The sequence below is a fragment of the Castanea sativa genome, chromosome 12, assembly GCF_040712315.1.
Source record: "Castanea sativa cultivar Marrone di Chiusa Pesio chromosome 12, ASM4071231v1".
Taxonomy (NCBI): Eukaryota; Viridiplantae; Streptophyta; class Magnoliopsida; order Fagales; family Fagaceae; genus Castanea; species Castanea sativa.
The window spans coordinates 25907793-25924886 of record NC_134024.1 but is presented as its reverse complement, the minus strand read 5'-3'; the positions used below and the strand labels follow the sequence as shown (position 1 = coordinate 25924886).

The window sequence follows — 17094 nt, the reverse complement described above, 5'->3', positions numbered from 1 at the left end:
TTATTTTTGTTGTCTTTCCTTTTTATGAGTTGTATATGATAGGGGGAGACATTATGTTTTTATTTCTGTTTCTTGTTTCACATTGTGCTACATTGATTATTGATTTATATTTATGAGGTTATTCATGATATGTCTTTTATTTTAGGTTATGTGAAATCAAGAATTTACTTTGTTTTACTTGTATTTTTCACACATGCGTTTATGTGTTTATTAAGTGTTTCAGGAATACACAGGTTGATTCAGTCATGCTGCTATCTACACTTGCAACTGATAGATAGTGGTAAGATTGAATTTTGTTTGGTTGGGCTGTTTATGTAACTTTGAGCTTTTTGTTTATTTTGTGTTTTGTCATGGATTGCCAAAGGGGGAGTTTGTTGGATTCTAAGGATTTAGGATCTAATTGTATTAGAACTTCAATATGTAATATTGGCAAACCATGATCCAAACATAGAGTCTAGAATTAAGCTGCTCAAAGTATATTTATTTGTATAGTTGGAATCGAGTGTACTACAAGATTTATTATGTAAATCTGCAAGGCTTGATCGATCGAAAATTAGACTCGATCGATCGAAGCTCATGCAGATTGTTTTTCTGCAGAATTTTCCAACTCAGCCCAAGCCCGTTTGATGTGTAGGATTTTATGTCTTGGCTTAAGTATAAAAGGAAAAACCCTAGCCATGTTTTAGTGTTGTTGTTTATGCTGTGTGTGTGAATCTCTTGTGAGATCTAAAGGTGTTAGCCTTCATACATACTTAGGATTATCAAGATCGAGATTGATGTCGAGAACTTGGTGATCGTTTCAGTTGCTGTATAAAGAACTTCAAGAAATACAAGTGGTGTACTTGTGGATGCTGTAGATCTGAGAAAGAAGCAGTCTGTGGACTCGGAGTTGTCACGTGGTTGTGGTAGTAAGTTTTCTACTCGAGGTAACAATAGGATGTTAGTGGTCTAAGTGGCTATTGTAAAACTTCAATTCTTTCATAGTGGATCTCGTTTTACTTTAAGGATGGCTAAGTTAAATCCTCCATAGATTTTATACTGGTTTGGTTTTCTTGGGTTATCATATTGTGTGTTCTTTATTTTTTCGCACTGCTTTACATGATATGATTGTGTACGTTTTTAGACCCCTTACACACAACCAGATTAACTTAGTTATTTAGCCAAGTGATTAACTTAGGTAAATTATGTAGATATAGGTTAACACATATAAATTATATCATTGTAAATTGCAGAAAATAAAGAACACAACAATATGATAACCCAGGAAAACCAAATCAGTAAAAAACTTAGGGAGGATTTAACCTATCTATCCTGAAGGTAAAACTGAATCCACTATGAAAGAATTGAAGTTTACACAATAGCGACTTAGACCACTAACATCCTATTGTTACCTCAAGTAGGAAACTTACTACCACGACCACGTGACAGTTTCGAATTCATGGACTACTTCTTTCTTGAATTCCCAGCAAGCACAAGCGCTCCCGCCATGTATATCTTTAAGCTCTTGAATCTGCAACTGAATTGATCACCAAGCTCTTGACATCAATCTAGATCTTGATAACCCTAAGTGTATGTGAAGGCAAACACCTCTAGATTTCACAAGAGATTCACACACACAGCATAAAGAGCATCCATAAAATGTGGCTAGGGTTTTTTCTTTTATACCTAAAGTAAAACATAAAATCCTACACGTAAAACGAGCTTGAACTGAGTTGGAAAATTTTGCAGAAAAACAACCTGCACAAGCTTCGATCGATCGAGTCTAATTTTCGATCGATCGAGCCAAGCAGATTTACACAGTAAATTCTACAGAACACTCAATTCTAACTTTACAACATAAACATACTTTGAGAAAGTATAAAACAAGACTAAACGTTTTGATTATGGTTTGCCAACATTACAAATTGAAGTTCTAATACATTTAAACCCAACAGATTGTTATTGTTTTAACCTAGATTTGAATAATTTACCTAAGTTAATCACTTGGCTAAATAACTAAGTTAAGAAACTTGTGTTTTAAGGGTTCTGAAAACGTACAAAAAAAGAAAAGAAAAGAAAAAGAGTTTTACTTTTTCTTTGGCAAGATGCATGGTGAACAAAAAATGAAATTTAATTTCCAATATTAATTTTGATGTTAAGAAAGAGATTATTTAGTGTTTTGTTGTGTGAGAGATCAAATGGATTGTGCTAGCAATTTATTGAGTGGGATACTAACATTAAAAAAAAAAAAAAAAAATTAAGCCTCAAATTGTTAGGTTATATTAGTCATGAATGATGATTTGACATACTCACAACATTTTTTAATTACACAATTTAGGCTTTCAATTGAGATTGATTTTTATTGGCTAAATATTTTAAATGTTTTCTTAAGGATAGGAAGGAGAGTGTAAAATTTTATTTATTAATTAATTATATTTATAATACCAATTATTCATTTTTTTTCTAGACCACTTTGCTTTTTCTTATTTGGGGTCTCGAGCCATGCTGCCAAGGCAGGGCTAAGGTCTTGAGGTGCTCTTGTCAATGAGTCATGATAGTTACAAATTATATATATACGAGACACGTATTTGAAATCGCTCAATTATAATTGTTAAATTGTGTTTTTAAAATACGATTTCACCATTTTGAAATTTATAACTGAAATCATGTTTTGGAAAGATGATTTTAGTTTGTGTGTATACGGCAACGTATAATTTAGCGTATGCAATAATAATTAAGACAACTAGATAATTTCTCGCGCGATGCGTGGATACTTGGTAATTCCATTTGAAAATAATTTTTATTTTTTTAAGACCCATATATAATAATCATTTTGTTATATAGTATTAATGATGTTTCCCATAATATTGTTGAATGCTTTGAAACTTAATTTTCTTATTTCATATTTTGTAATTTTAATTTTTCCTTATTCTAGAAGTAGTTTCCAAGTATTGAGTGGATTTTCTTTACTAATATATATATATATATATATATATATATATATTTTGTAATTACATAGTTATTAGAAATTTCTAGGAGTTTACACCATATTATAAATTTAATATTTAAAACAATAAAACAACATCTAGATAAATGGTAGACTTTATTTCTAAAACTGAACACTTCCTTAACCACTTCATTCTCACCACCAAATCCCAAGACCCGAATCTCAAACACTTTGTTCATAATCTAAATGAAACAAAATTATTTGTATACCAACATATAGAGAACGTAATCAAATAAAGAAAAATTGGCTAAATACACTTCCATTTATCAATATTTAATTGCCTCTTATATGGCTTTTATATTCTTAAAAAAAAAAACAAAAAACAAAGAGAATTCTAAAATTCAAGAAAAGTATAAGTTAAAAATGGGAGAACTAATCTTGTATTATTAATTTTACACATGAGCTTTGTTTTTATATAGAGAAGTAGAGCACGCTAATTAACTTACAATCATACATCAAAACCGTAACAACAAATTAAATCATTTGAAACTAATTTTAACAAACCACAACAATTATAATTTACAACACTTACAAACATAATTAAAAAAATATAGGTGGATAAGTATTATACATGAAAGATACATGAGAAAGAACATAAAAATTATGTGAAGAACTATCTAATTGTAGTTTTGATGGAGAGAACTAACAATACGATTGTGATTTGTACACCGTTTCACACTATTCCTAAATAGCTGCAACTAAACTTAAGATTGCAACTAAAGTTGAGATAATCTTGATTCACAACAAAAAAAACTCCATAATAATCATCGTTTTTTACTTTTATGGTTGAGGCTCATACCAATACCACACTAAATAGTAGTAAAAAAAATGACAAAGAAACCAAGAAATTGTGAGGGCTAAAACAAAACCAAAAAGCACCTAATCAATGGCATGAAGATGAAATACTATAGGGAGGTGTATATAAAGTAGTAGAAGTGCAAGAGGTGAAAAGGGGTGAGTGAAAACATGAAAAGTTTCATGCTTTGTGAGAGAGAGGAAAGTCTTGAAATAATGAACTCAAGAAAATAAAGAGTCCTTATCTTTTAAATTTTAATTAGTCCTTATCTATAATGTGGCACTTGAGAAATGTCTTGATACAATGAATCTAAGAAAATAAATTTCTTACCTTTTGAATAATTTTTTCACGGGAATTATTATTTGAATTTTATATATATTGATTAGTTTAAAGTCTCAACACAATTCACAACAGTATGATGTGGCAAGTTGTTAACAATAATAGATAATAAAAATTAATAATAACATGTGAACTACCACCACACACCTTTGACATAATGGTCACTCCACATCTAAAATTTATTTTAAGGTAAGGGGCAAAAATTAGGGTTTAAGTTTTCCAGAGGAAACTTCACACGTATATATACACATATATACTTAGATCATCATTAGTTGCATTACTTCACCAATGCTCCTGCTCCGAGCAACACTCTCTTTCTCATGTCACAAATGATTGATAAGTCCTCTATATAATCCATTATCACTGTATATCCAAGAATGTATGTCCCAAGTCCCAAGCAACTGTTCCATATTGCCCACGTGGTTCAAAAACATTGGTAGATTCGTGAATGATGCAGTTATTTTAATAATGAAGATGCTGAGGATTTGTGTCCAAACTACCATGTCTGAACACCAGCTAGAAGAAGTTGAAGCATACAACTAAAGAATATCCTCAAGCATAATTCCTGTATGTAGAAGCATATAGCTAGAAGTTCATGCATTGGAATCATCACTGTGCCATTACTCAGGTTAAGACGGCAACATCTCCCGCCATGCTCTACATCAACATGTTCGAATATCCTCAAGCATAATTCCTAGTATCATTTGGTATCATTCGTATCTTTTTTCGATCAACCAATGCGCTTATTTTCGAAAACATCATACCGAACTCTATAGGTCGATGTTTTGATTTCGATAACCTTTTTTTAGATTTTTCATGTCCGTCTTAATTTCTTCAAACATAAACTCATTTCACTTCATATTCTATAGTTTCCATACTGATCATTACCAAACCAAGGAAACAAGCTATAGTTAGCTTCATATACATCCATTATCCAAGACCCATTTTTGAGTTTTGCTAAGAACAATTGTGTACATGGAGACCCCAAGCCCTGTCGGACCTTTCAATGTTGTTCTTGCATTTGATGCCACTAAGGATCGTACCGAAGATGAGCTTAATCTCACCATTGACGGCGTACAAAAAGCGGGTGGCATTCTCCGCGCAGGCAACACACTTGTCTTGCTAGGTGTCCTTCATAAGCAAGGGCGTAGCCAAAAATTTTTACATGGGGGGCCGATTCGAAGTATTGATATAAAAAACATAAATCATAAGTCTATTGAATATGAAATTTCAATTTTGATATATCTTAAACATTAATGAACATACAAAAATTGTCTAGTTCACTATAAACATATACAAAAATATCCACACACAAAAAAAAAAAACATTTCACATCAAAATCATGTCTGACGACAATTTTTCATGGAATAGAATTTATCCATAATCATTTCCATGGTGAAATTCCCAGCAATTTCCTTTTCTATATAAACTATCATATTATTTGCTAAAAATTCATCCTCCATTCTATTGCGAAGTCTTGTTTTTAATAGTTTCATAGCTGAAAAAACTCGTTTTGTAGTTGCTGTAGAAACTGGAAGAGTCAACACAAGACGAATCAATCTATCAATTAAATGATAGAATTTAGACTTCCCTAAAATTTCTAATCCCCTACATAGCTCAAATATTGTACATATATTGTACCCATATTGTCACATCAAGCTCATAATGTTGCAATTGATGCTTCAAAAGACATTTCCTACTCAGTGAAATCTTGAGGATAATAATTTTCAACCAAATTGCAAATATCACCAATTTTGAATGATCTAAAAGCATCCATAGGATTTAATGCTGAACTAAGAGTGAGAAGATCTGCTGTTAGCTTACAAAATCTACTATTCAATTCCTGCAATTAAAAATCTATTGCAACTGTAAATATGTCAATTCTTAAATGATGTTCTATTGTTGTCAAAGTTTCATCTTGATGACGGTATCTACCTCGAGCTTTAGTGTAACGAGCATTTTATCCTAATTTCTGAATTGCTAACATCTTTTTTCTTAAAGAATGCATCAATTGTTTTTTGTTTGCTCATAATTCTATTAGCTTTAAGAATATGACTCAAAAATTAACTTGAAAAGAACTTTAAAAAATAAAATTTTAATTAGAAATTTTTACTTAGTTATAATTTTGATGTTATTCATACTCAAGGAAAAACAAAATTTCCACTATAATTTAAATAGTCAACCCATCATCATTCCTACTATTAAAATTTTCCTGTATTTTAATTTCTTTTAATTAAGAATAACCCCTCAAACAAAAGCAAAAATTAAACTAACAAAAGCAAAAATCAAAAACACACGTACACAGCATAAACCAAACAATTTAACAACGGTCAACACCCATTGCCACATGATATCTAACTAATAAAAAATAGGTAATAAATCAAAAAAAAAATTACCTTAGAAACTTTATCTTCACAAAGTGCAAACTTTATCTTCCCTTCAAGACTCATCAGTCATCGCAAACAACCTCCTCATGCCCATGCCTTCAACCATATATTTCTCTAAAAATCTATCAAAAATTAAAGAGCATGTGAATATTTAAGTGTAGATAGTTGAGGAAAAAAAAACACTAAAAAAAGATGAAGCAGAAACTGAAAACTCACCCTCTGGCTACGCCTCTGCTCTGAATGATTTATTTTAAGAAAGCAAGAAGAAAGAAAATAATGGTCAGTTATTTTTTTGGGATTGTGAGGACTGAGTTTGAGAGGAGGGCTGAGCTGAGCTGGGGGTTTTGTTTGTTTAGGGGCTGCTGGAACTAGTGGAGTGGGCAGTGGCGTCTAGGTCTAGCGTGTGCATAGGTTAGTAGACAAGAAAATAGTAAAAAGAGAAACAAAAGAAAGGGTTAGGAAGCTTCTGATTTTGAGTTGGAGAATGGTGATAAAGTGATGTTTTGTTGGGTAGTGCTTTGGTATTTAAATATAAGTGAGCTGTGGGCCATGTTTTGTTTTATTAGAGCATAAATAGGCCTACAATTGAAACTTGGAGATGGTGCCTGGGAGTGAATTGAAGTATTGAACAGAAATGCATGGGGGGGGGGGGGGGCGGATGTACATGATTGGGGGTCCAATTAAAATTTGTTCATAAGCTAGTGGACTTTTTTTTTTCTTTTTTTCTTTTTTTGCAGGGGCCACGGCTCCCCCTAGGGGCAACGTGGCTCCACCCCTTCATAAGGTCAAGCACCCCAGTAAGTATTTGATGAATTGTTTTTGTGGAATCACAATGGTTACTTACTCAGTGTTAGGAGCTTATGCCTTGAAGACATGGTTTTGGATGCTTTTTGTAATACATGTTGATTCCTCAATGTTCATTTTCATCTGTCTAATGAGATTGTACCTGTTTCAAAATATTAGAATATCATACAGACTGAATAGTTTTTGACTGGGTTTAGGTTAACTAGGACCTAAGATACTGAACATTTGTTTTCCTGTGCAATACTGGCTCACCTTATAAATATTTCGTGTGGTCTTATACTTGCTCACCTTACAAGCCTTCAATGGCTACTAGAATGAAGAAGAGACACTCAATGCTTGAGTGCAGCTTGTCGTTGCATAGTACAAATTAAATCATTAGTTGTCATGGTTCTTCTTGCTTGATATCTCTCTGTTTTGGCATGGAGGTTCTTGTCTAGGTTTCTAGATTCGATCTTATGTCGGCCAAGTACTTCGCAGAAAATCAAAGTTGAACAATTAGAAACTGAATAGAAGCATTACATAATCATAGTCTTCTGTGTATGCATGTGGACACGCCGAATAGCAGCACAGTGTGTGCACTCTTGAGGTCTTATGGGTTCAATGATGGGTGATTTTGATTTGAAAATTAATTTATTATATACCAAGAAATCTGAAATATAGTGATCTTGTGTGCCTCATAGTGTTGGATATTTTTATAAAAATTATCATATTTATTTTACTCATTTATGTCAGATACATTAATTGCTAAATTTTAAAAATTCAAATATAATTCAAAATTTCAATAGCTAATTTCAATGGTTTTAATTAGGAAATCTCTGAAAATTAATGTGAATTTTAATACCATATATTGCTAGCTTTTAGTATACTTTACATTCTAAACGTTTTGTATTCAAATGTTCTTATTTAAATATGACATAATAACGTTATATATGCAAGATTTTGCAGCACTTAAATGTACAGCTATTACTGAATTATTTTATGTAATAATAAGTTACCATATATACACAAATATTTACTATTTGGCTTAATGGAAAGTGGTCAAACAACTAGTAATCTTTTTGTGAGTATACGACAGAATAACAACTAGCAATTTTTGTAACATAAATTCAGAGAGAAAACTTTTGAAAAGTTATTGTAATATTAATGGGCCATTAAATGCTTGGCATTATGATCTTTCTTTTTTTGTTCTCAATGTACATAAAGATTTGACCGGTTTATATAATTAATATATATATATATATATTATTATTATTATCATTTAAAGTTTTAAAAGATAGCAAACGTTTTATTTTTTTACTAAGGACAAGCAATATGTTTGGCCCTATATATATATATATATATATAGAAAGAAAAAAAATTTCACAGATACACATTTTTATTTTTTGAATTACAAAGTTGCAAGCTTTCAAAAACAATTTTTTTTCTAACATCTTCCCCCTGATCATAAAATTTAGGTAATGCTTCATCTTCATACCTGTGATTAGGTTGAGACATGGCACCCCTTTAGCCATAAATTTAGTTTAGGTCTCTTTGAGATGGTTTTCCTCTGGAAGCAGCGCATCACCATTATGATCAGAATGGTACCCTTTGGGTTCAACATTAACTCACTAATATGTCTGTGTGTGTACACTGCTATTAGTTGGTACATAAATGCATAACTGAAACTATCATGTGCAAAACTCTAACCAATATTTAATTGCTTACTATGTTGGTCTACAACTCACTGTATGCCTTTTCTTTATTGGGTTGACATAGTGGTTATCCAATTCATAGCACGTCCTAATTCTATTGCTGGAACGAGTATTAGAGCAATGGAGGAAGAAGTTTCAAAGAAAATTGATTTTTATGTAAACATGCTCCAGGAAAGTGCTGAGAAGTGTCAAGATCAAGGGGCAATATATTCTGTACATAAATAATCATATTGTTCACTATATGGAAAGAAGATGCATCACTATGAACATGGAAAGCATGAAACTTTACTTTTGTAATTATTATAGGACTAAATGATCTTACCGGGGACTTATATATGTATATAGTAACACGTGGTTAGTTTGGCATATTTATGATACTCTGAACTTGGGATTGATACCTAGAATCTTAATCTAGGATTTAAAAATTAAAGTCAGTTAAAGCTTTGAAACTACATTTCTATCAAATGCTTACAACACCAGGAGTTTTTCAGTGTTGTTGCATCTCTTAAAAAAGGAACATAATATTGAATTTTAGGATTTTTACATCCTTGAGATTAAATGTCATGTATAAAATATGCATTTCGTTGCTTGCATTCTTGACTATTGGGATATACTGATTACAAATGAGGAAAAACTAATCAATGTCTCAGTGAGAAAGAGAGAGAGAGATATATATATATATATATATATATATATATATATATATATGAAACAGTAATACATTAAAAAATGTTCAAGAAAATCTTCATTTCAGAGTCTAGTCTCCTTTTAATTTCCTTTTCCCTGATGAAAAGACAGAAACATTCAGACACTTTCTCATCCTTCATTCTTTCTGTCTCTTAAAGGAATTAACAGGATGAAAATAACTATTTTTCTTTTTAATTGAGGACTTTTGTGCTTTCAGTGGCTGTCTTAATATCTTAAAGAAAGGCCCTCAAAATCCTATTGATTCTAGACTTATATTGCTTTAAATCCCCATTTTGATAGTTTTACATCAAGTTGAACTCTTTGGATTATCCTTAATCAAGAGATCCAATCTCTAAGAGGAAACTAAGGAAAAAAATTGTAAGCATTTAAGGGTTTTAAATTTAATGTTTCAACTTATTCTGATTTATAACAGTAAATTATAAACTTTGTTAGAAAGTGTGTACATAGACTTTGTTAGATGATTTTTCACGAGTAAAAATATTGTTTCCTCTTCTCTATTATTTTCCCTTTATTATGTCTCACTATTTTCATTTGTTGTTCAGGTCAAAGTTGAAGTCAGAGTTACTGCCAGTTTTCCAATTAAGCACGTTATTTTCCAAGAGGTAGCAGCTAGTAAAGCAAGTTGGGTTATTCTTGATAGGTATCTCACTTCTCTTGCTTCTGTAAATTATTATTTAGCTTTAGACCTTGGCCGTTTTTATGTTATCACGGCTGTGCACTGTTCCTTTGCTATCTTTTACTTGTTGGGGATCATGGAGTAAACAATGAAAGAACACAAGAATCTTTAAAACAATATTTGCCCTCATTCAAATAGTTTACTAAAGGGTTACAAGAAAATTTTCTTCAAGAGACAACTAACTCAAAATTCTTCTAATAGCGAACTCAAAAAATTTTGTGAATTTTACTCTAATGGTGTAAAAGAAATTGTAAAAAACTGAATATAGTGGCAATAATATATAAACAATGAAGAGTACCCTTTTAAAAGGAACATTAGTTGGTGCAAGCCCTAAAAATCATGTCCTAGCCGTTGGAGAAAAAATCTTAATTTCTCTTTTCCTGCAAATTCTTCAATTACTGTAACTATCTCACTCAAGCAAGACTGACCTCACTTGTGTGAGCCTTATGAACTCACATGAGTGGCTGTCAAGCGAGCACTTGCCTGAGCTCGCTCCTACCAGCTCATCCCCTCTTGTACTCTCGTATCACCTTACTCAAGCGGGCTCAACAAATTGCCAATCGGCACTGGGTATTTTCTGATCTATCTGATTAAAATTTCTCACACTCGTGAGGCACTGGCCTTGATTGAGAGGACTTTGAGCGAGCCCCTAACTTTTTTATTTATTTAAAATTTTCTCTTCTTTCTTTTACTTCCATAGTAAGGTCATTCATACATATTACACCTACACTTTTATATACCTTGTTTGTCTGTTTAGACCTCTTAAAGCAAATTGTTTAACCTAATATATTAACCAAGTGATTACTTAGGTTAATTTTTTAGATTTAGGTTAAAGAATAATAAATCATATCATGCACAACAGCAAAAAAGTAAATAACACAACAATATGATGACCTAGGAATACCAATAAAACGAACCATCTCAAGGTAAAAATTTGAAGAGTATTTGACCTAGCAATCCTTAAGGTAAAGCAAATTCACTATAAGAAAATTGAAGTTTTACAATCAGATTTAACCCTCAATCTATTGCTACCCCAAGTAGTAACTTACTCACACAACCGTGTACAAACTCCAAATCCACGAACTCCTTCTCCTCTAGGACTCACTACAAAAAAATGGGGTTATCCCAGTGTTTTCAAAACCGCTGGGATAGCCCTAAAAAGCGCTGGGATAGGGTCAAAATTCCTATCCCGGAGTTTTTTTTCCCAGCGCTTCAAACCGCCGCGCAGTGATAGTCGGTATAGGGTCGCTAGACCTATACCAGCATTTTTCAAAAGCGCCAGGAAAGGCATACGCCCTATCCCAGCGCTTTTGAAAACGCTGGTATAGGCCTTTTAAATTATATGCATTCAAGACCTATACCAGCGCTTTTGGGAGTGCTGGAATAGGTACTACCTATGCCAGCGCTTTCAAAAGCGCTGGTATAGGCCATGAATGAATATAATTTAAAAGACCTATACCAGCGCTTTTGAAAGCGCTGGGATAGGCTGTGCCTATTCCAACGTTCCCAAAAGCACTGGGATAGGTCTTGAATGACCAAAATTTAAAAGGACCTATGCCAGCGCTTTCAAAAGCGCTGGTATAGGTCATTTAAAAAAAAAAAAAAATTTAGCACCTGTAGTGTACTTAAAATACATATTTCCCAATACCTATTTTATAGCAACTGTAATGAGCCACAATTCATATTTTCCAATAGAAAATACCATACCACATTAAACCAAGAAACTAAATATATTTAATTACACCATATCAATAATTACATCCCAAATGTCTAAAATATTATACATAAAATAATACATCCCAAATGTCTAGAATGTTATGAGGCGCACCTACACTACGATTTCACCATTGTACATTGAGTTTCAAAAATGTAAGTCACAAAACAAACAACACTCCTAATAGAAAATACTCCACCTTTTCTCTCCATGCAAGCCACCCGCTTGCTCCAAAACAACAACCCACCACAACAGTAATGTAGACACATTATTTAACAATTTAAGGGAATTAAGAAGCAGATCTTACTCACCCTTTAGCAATCCTAGTGTTTGGCCACAGAAAGAATAAGGTAAACTTCAAACAAGCTACCACTCCTGTAAAAGCAAACTAACCATTACTCACTACTATGATAGGTGACCATTACATAAAAATGAAATCTTTGGTGATTAAACATCAACAATGGTAGGTGTAGTTTATTATATATCAAATGTTCAAAAGTGATGAATCATACTTGGGGATGATCAAAACTAATAAACATTTTAGAGATAATTATACTTTGTCCACTTGTAATGTGAGACAATTACACATTACTTATCTATGGTATGAAAACTAGTACCTTGGATACATTTGGTTCAATCCTCTAACTGCCATTACACATCACCTTTAAAAAAAGGGTAAAAGCAACTAAAAGCTACAAGTTGAGCTAAAAGCAACAAAAAGTCAAGAATCGATACCTTAAACAAAATCAAATGGTAATGAAGAGAGGTCCGAGTGAGATTGAGAGAGAGGCCCTTTTGTTGCTAAAAGAAAACAACAAAATATAAAAACCCCATGAAGCAAAACCCTAAAAACAAAATCCAATTGAACCCAAAATCGAAACCCTAAACCAAAAATTTTAAAAAACTTACTGTTAGGAGGCCTAGGCTTCGTCGGCAGTGGCACGGTGAGGAGGATAAAACATATGTCATCAATCTTTTGATAGTAGCATAGATTCTACAAGGATACCTACAACATGGGAAAGGAAAGTAAGTTCAAGGACAATAGTTTTAAGTGGGTGTATTTATTATTCCTAGTTCTCTCTATTTTTCTTTTTCTTGGTTGTTTATTCTATATGCAAATTCTTAGTGACTTACCTCAATATGTTTGAAATGATCTCAATAATATTAGATTTTATGGAGAACTAGAATACCCACAGGAACACACAAGTAGTATACAAAGCCTTAAGAGGCAGAGAATAAGACAGGCTGACTTTTTGTCATTTAGAGATCTCCTAAGTTGATGGGCCTTCATGTATAAGTATTTTACTTATTATGGTCCCCTAGTAAGCCTAACTTTTCGAAAGAAGGAAAGGGCAATGAATAAGATCCTTTTTTTTTTCTTTTTTCTTTTTACTGACTTCCCTTATAAATCTTACCAAGAGAATCTATAGGGATCTTCATGCAGAAAAATCCCACTTTCAATCAGAATTCTAAACAGCCCAAAAGAGAAAATAACAAGAAGAACAAATGACAAATAAGAAAATGGAAAGAAATATGTGAACAACTCAGGTTAGGTAAGTTGTTGATGCCTTTCTCTGAGTACATTTGAGAATATTGGAACTATCAACTATCAACTATGGGAGATTCATCTGTATCCCATTTTATAATCACTTGTAAATAGTAAACATGTCTTAATAAAATAATGACATTAAAATCATTTGACAGTCTCTTCCAAGATTTGGTTTGCAAATTTTCCCCTCTTCTATTTATTTTAAGTCTACTTGTGACTGCCATTTGCATGTGCAATTAGGAAATAAAGTACTTAAAAACTATGTGTTAAAAGTTAATTGTCCCATTGAAAGAGAGTAGAAGGGATTAAGTTGATTAGGCAAAGACAGTAAGAAATATGGAGGCCTTTTTGTTTGGGGGCTAAGTTTACAACTAGACTAGCATTATATCTATATTTTAATGTGAAATGTCTAACTAGGATAATCTTAAGGTCGTGTAATTTATTAAAGAAAACTGCTACTAGATTAAATCAGGACAAAGCAGAATGATGGCATACCCACTTTACAATATTCACAACACATACATTGGTTACTGTCAAGTCAAATTTATATTAATTGGCCTTATATCTCCATGCAAGCCACCCGCTTGCTCCAAATCAACAACCCACCATAGTAGAATATTTGAATTTACTAGTAGTTGATAAAATAAATTCACACATAGTTGAACAATAATATCACAACATTCACAAGACAATCAACACTCCCAATAATGAAAAGTAGACCACCTTATATCACCATGCAAGCCACCCGCTTGCTCCAAACCAACAATCCACCACAACAGAATTTTGAACATATAATTATAGACTAGTAGGGTATTATGAAGCAAACTTTACTCACCCTTTCGCAATTCACTGGTTTGCTCACGGAAAGAGGAAGTCAAACTTAAAGCAAGCTTCTAATCCAGCAAAATCTAAGTCTAAATTATAGACTATTAAGATAACTTAAAGAAAAAAATTAGGTGACTTCATGTCCAAAATCATGTAAAGGAGAAGACACTACTAAACTGAGCACACCGAGAGAACAAACTATAAATTAAAATAGGGAGAGGTGTGCAAAGATATACAAACCAAAAGAAATCACACATGCTGACATGCATACATACAAATAAACTAGTACATGAACAAAGCCTGCAGTAGAACATAATAACTTACAAAGAAAATAATCAGCCAAACTTATAATCCCAAACCACTTAATCAACATCATATGTGCTGCCATAACCCCATAGCATAAAAAAAAAAAAAAAACCCCTTTCATCTAATCTACCTCCCTCAAAAGCCATTATTCCACTATTTTTCTCTCATCTGTGCTCCCCAAAGTTGTCTCATGCCTTACCAGTCACAAGGAAATTTTATTAGGGATCATGAGAAAAATCACTCAGAATATAAAATATTGCCCAGTTAAAATAAATCTTCCTAGAAATTGATACCATCCACTATCAAAATGATTAAATGCTGCACTTGACACTTGTACCATGTGGGATAGGGTTTATACGTGTACAAAAGTGAAGTCATGCTATCTATGATTTTTTTTTTCCTCGAGATAAAGGGAAGGTGCTGAGAAATGAAAGCTTCTACATTCTCTCTTAACAGTTAATCATCTATTTTCTGATGGTGGTCAAAATTACATGAACTGATATTGGCTTGTACTTTAAAACAATCCAATACTAGAAAATGTAAATTAAGCAACTGCCTAGGTGTACATTCCTCCCTATGTGTGCATATAGAACATAAGTTTACTAAGCTTAAATTCATATGGGAAAGGAGTAGCTAGAGATTTTAAACAAACACAACTCTGAAGGACAACAATTTTTTGTTTTTTTTATATAAGGAAAAGTTTTATTAAAATGCAGAAAAAGGAAGATTATCATACAAACAGAATCCGATGCCCCTGGGGACATGCCAACCAGATATCAGTCCAAGACATGCATAACAATTATACCACTCATAGTGTAACTTGTTACGTTTGAAATTGTTCTAAGATGCATATTAGTATATTACTATTGCTAAGGATGAACCATATTAGATTTAACCGTCTAGTCCAATTTGATTTCAAACACAGGGTTTACAATCATATTGGGGATGAAAATGAAAGGGTAATAGAAAAAGATGTAATTTCCTTTCTTTCTTTTTTTTGATAAGTTAAAAGAATTGATTTATTTTACAATAATTGTAAACATCTTAGACAATAACAGTACATGTGATAAACTTAGCTACTTCATAGATAAGCATTTGAAGTTTTGAACTGACATTTCTTGCTTTCATTTACTACTTTTAAATATAAAAACAAAAGAAGTGTCAGTCAATGTTTCTACATGTTTCTTCATCTCATTAACCATCTACAAAATTATTTTATTTTAAGCAAACCAACATTCATCTCTAAACTTAGAAATTACGGACATGCCAACTAGTTGGTCTTGGGGTAATAATTTAGGGACATACAATATCAGAATTGGTAAATTGCAGAGCTTGTGAAGCTAATGCATTAGTAATTCACCTCACATACACGCGCGCGCGCGCACGCACACACACACACACACACAAGTACAAATAGCAATCACTGATGAGATAAAATATACACAACCTGCACTACTGCTATGTGATTCACAAATGAATCTCACCACTTGCAAAAAGGAGATACAAATATGTACAAATGATAAAACACAGAGAAAATGAATGAAAGAGCTATTTTTAGTATAGCCAAGCAATTCAAAACATGAGCACAAATTAGGGGACCTTAGAAGTCTACCTTCCTATATGGCCACCTATCCAGACCATTTTCACGACAAAGTTTCTTTAGTTCTGAGGCTGTAAACCAAATAATTGGAAATTAGCAACCATATATATCACAATGTGCATTATAAAATTTACAACTGAGCACATCTAATCAATTACAACTTACAACTACACATAATCACAAAATTCTCAGAAACCCTCCTGGTAGAAAAATAAAAATAAAAATACAACCACTATGGCTTTGAATTCTCATATAATACTTTAAGGAAGGCCTCCATTTCAGTTGGAGGTGTAATATAGCTATAAATTTTACGAAAGCTTAGACTTAAACAAGATAAAAAGGTATATAGTTTGAGCATGAACATACACATTCTTATCCCACATTCAAATCCATGTCTCTTGATTCAACCATATGAAAGTCTTATCCAATCCCCAAAAAATATTGACAAACTAATCCCCAATCAAACCCAAGAAGAATTTTTAAAGTCATTGTCCTATTTTTTAAATAATTCAAAAGGTTCAGAGTTCAGACCAAGAACTAGAAAAATTTAGTATAAGGTCTAAGTGTCCAACTTTCATATCTCTTTTTTACTATTCTTGTTTAATTTCTCAGCAACCAAGCATAGTTCAACAGAAAATTATTATAAAAAGTGATTGAACCTGACTGGAAGGAACTGTGAAACCATTGACAAAGATGAAAACCCCATAAAAATT

General features: G+C 32.4%; 1 pseudogene; it reads left to right on the top strand.

The window, feature by feature from the left end:
• Window positions 1-5096: 5096 nt before the first annotated feature.
• The window catches only part of LOC142620436 (putative serine/threonine-protein kinase PBL21), a 28263-nt pseudogene continuing 16265 nt past the window's right edge, over window positions 5097-17094 (top strand).